This window comes from Vombatus ursinus, unplaced genomic scaffold (genome assembly GCF_900497805.2).
Source record: "Vombatus ursinus unplaced genomic scaffold, bare-nosed wombat genome assembly UNPS02014804.1, whole genome shotgun sequence".
NCBI lineage: Eukaryota > Metazoa > Chordata > Mammalia > Diprotodontia > Vombatidae > Vombatus > Vombatus ursinus.
In genome coordinates this window covers 9818694-9821788 of record NW_020954582.1, presented here as the reverse complement: position 1 = coordinate 9821788, position 3095 = coordinate 9818694, and the positions used below count along the sequence as shown (strand labels likewise).

The following is a 3095-nucleotide window of genomic DNA, read 5'->3' as shown; positions in this document are numbered from 1 at the left end:
AGTGCCGGGAAGGGAACAGGGTCTGGGGGGAGTGCCGGGAAGGGAACAGGGTCTGGGGGGAGTGCCGGGAAGACAGGTCAGGTTATTTACAGAGCAGGATGTTGCACCCCACCCTTGAGGATTTCACCCAGGGTGTTGTAACAGCCGTTAGGGGAAGCGGAGCCAGAGGCCCCGGGGCGTGGTGCCCCTGGGTCCTAACGGAGGGTCTATCACAGTCAGACTGCCTGAATCCTGTCCCCTTATTTTGAAGCTACTTGAGAATGAAAAGGTAAGTTTGTTATGTTTCAGAATCAAGTCTTCTAGCCTCATGCCCTGTGCAGACACTCAAGGGGGGGAGATGCAGCAGAACACCTGAACAATAGGCTATTTAGTAATGCATTAAGGAGATCCTAACTGGAAATTAATATGCAGCTTGAATGACTTCATCGCCAAAAACAAAGAGGGGAGAAGATCCGGAATGATTGAAAAGATCCAAGTAGCTTTTTCTTCTGTACTGCTTTCCCCTGCGTCCCTGCTGAGGACCCCGGGATTTATGGTTGGTATCTTACCTTAAGGAACGTCTTGTCTAATTCTTTCATTTTACAGAAAGGGACATGGAGAACTAGACATGTGAAGAGATCAGAGATTTAGAGCTGGAAGGGACCTTAAAGGCTACTAAGTTCAATCACTCATTTGACATACAAGGAAACTGAGGCATAGAGAGGTTAAATGAACTGCTTGGGATCCTGCTTTTGGGTGGAATTTGAACTCAGGTTTTCCAGATTGCCAATCCAGTGCCCTATCAAGTATACCATATTGTGCCGCAAGCTGCTTCACAGAGCTGGGATTTGAACTCAGGTCCTTCTTTGAAATTTATATGTCTTTTCTCATAGGAGATGACAATCTTTTTCCTTGACAAAATTAATCCCTCTAACTATCCTTTGATTTCATCCCTTTCCTCTCCTTGAGGCAGTTAAGTGAAGCAGTTGATAGAGCACTGGGCCTGGAGTTGAGAAGATCTGAGTTCAAATCCAACCTCAGACACTCACTAGCTGTGTGACCCCAGGCAAATCATTTCACTTCTGTTTCCCTCAATTTTCTCAACTATAAGATGGGAATAATAATAGCACCTACCTTGCAGGGTTATTGCGTGTATCATGTGAGATAATATTAGTAAAAGGTGCTTAGCATAGTGCCTGGACCATAGTGGGTGCTGTAGAAATATCTATTCCCTTTCCTTCTGCCCTATTTGACTTTGCTCCATTAATCATCCCTCTATTGTATGTGTCTTCAATTTCTCCTTCTTTGTTGGAACCTTCCTTTCAGGATATCAAATCAAAGAATCATTGGAAGATTTGGTTGAAAGAGAATTCAGTCATCTCGTCCAATCTGTTCATAAACTCAAGTTCTTCTAGTCCATTCTGGTATGATCATTCATCTTCCATTTGTAGTTCTCCAATTGCACACTGTCTCCTGAGGAAGCTTATTATACCTCTAGTTATTTGTAAATTTTTCAGTTGTTTGCTTGTTTATTTTTGTTTAATTAGCCAACAATAAGCTGAAATTTCCTTTCTTTTTTCTTTTCTTTCTTTTTTTTGAAACTTCATCTTGTTCTTTCTAGCTCCATCCTTTGTGGTCAAAAAGAATTAGTGTGATCTCTCTTCCACATAATGACCTCCAAATGTCTGAAGAAAGTTACTTTGTGATTGTAAGTCCTATATTGTCTAATTCCTCAAAGCAATCTTAATGGGACATATTTCCCCATCACCTCACCAACCTGATTGCTCTTCTTTGTACATATCCTGGTTTGTCTATCCTTATCAAAAAACGTGACTTCTAAAATTCAGTCACATACTTCAGTTACAGTCTGGCCAGGATAGAGCAAAGAGAGACCATCACTTATCCTAGATACTTTACCTCTCTCAGTGCAGTAGGAGATTATATTAGCTCTTTTCACCACCAGATCACACTGTTGACTTGACAATTATGTGTATTAAATTTATTTTTCATTTTCTTTGTTTTCATACATTGTGGTTGCAAGGTTGATGTGCTATGTTACTGATGAAAATACGTGTGCAAGGAGAGTCATCAAAGAGAAAATCTGGGAATGATGGAGAATTAGAAATAATGGACCTCAAAGTGCTCATGTCTGATAGACCCTGCAGTGTAAACTACCTAGAAAATGACTCCCTGTTTGATAAGAACTTCTGAGAAAACCATCAGGCTGTTTTCTGGCAGAAAGTAGGCTTAGACCAACATTTTACACTGTATCCCACAATAACTTAAAAATGAACTTGGGATCTGAATATTAAATATAATATTATAAAAGAAATTGAACAAGATAAGGAATATTATGGATATGGAGGACAGACAGTGTAAAGGAACAGAAATGGGAGATGAACTGTTTAGTTTGAAAGACTTCAAGTCAACTGATGTAGCTTGCTTGTTGAAGTGTCTGGAGGTGATTTAGGTCTAAGAAGCCTAGCTTCATGGTATGAAGAGTTTTAGAAATGTTGTGGGCTTCCAGATCATGTAACCAAAAATGTGATTATGGTCATACTTCAGTTTTTCTCTATCTTCTTTAACCTTGGTGGAATCACTTGACCAACAAGACGAAGGACCAAACACTTTCTCTGATCCTTATGACATCTCAAACCTCTCCAATAGAAAAACTATGAACAAGAGGAAAATGATTTGCAGCTGTTTTCATAGGCTAAAAGACCAAGAACCTTAATGGGTTAAGAGCCTGATGAGTTAACGTAAAAGAATATGGAAACATCAATTCATGGCAAATGGTAAAAATGATTGTGGGGACTAATCAGGTAGTATTAGACTTCACAGTCAGGGACACAGGAAAATTTCTACTATGGGTCACTCTTCTATCTTCTCTATCTTCTCCTAGAATTGATACCTCTAAGAATTAGGCATAACAGACCGAAAGGTGGGAGGAACAACAATGACATGGAAATTATTTAGAAGAGAAAACTCTTTTAGAAGCTTTAATTCCATGTGGAATATGAAATCTAAATCATGGAAAATAGGTCTAAGAACCATTAATTAAATAATAAAAATCTATTAAATAAATTAAATAATCTATTAAATAAATTATTAAATAA

General features: G+C 38.8%; 1 long non-coding RNA gene across 2 annotated transcripts in view; it reads left to right on the top strand.

Annotated features, from left to right (window-relative positions):
* Nucleotides 1-63: 63 nt before the first annotated feature.
* Nucleotides 64-3095, top strand: part of LOC114051682 — a 4104-nt gene continuing 1072 nt past the window's right edge. The window contains exons 1-3 of one of the 2 annotated variants that reach the window (XR_003570187.1): nt 64-268; nt 412-535; nt 1306-1385. This is a non-coding gene — a long non-coding RNA (uncharacterized LOC114051682). Of the gene's footprint in view, nt 269-411; nt 536-1305; nt 1386-3095 lie in introns of those variants that run through there. The other variant, XR_003570188.1, reaches the window with a different exon arrangement.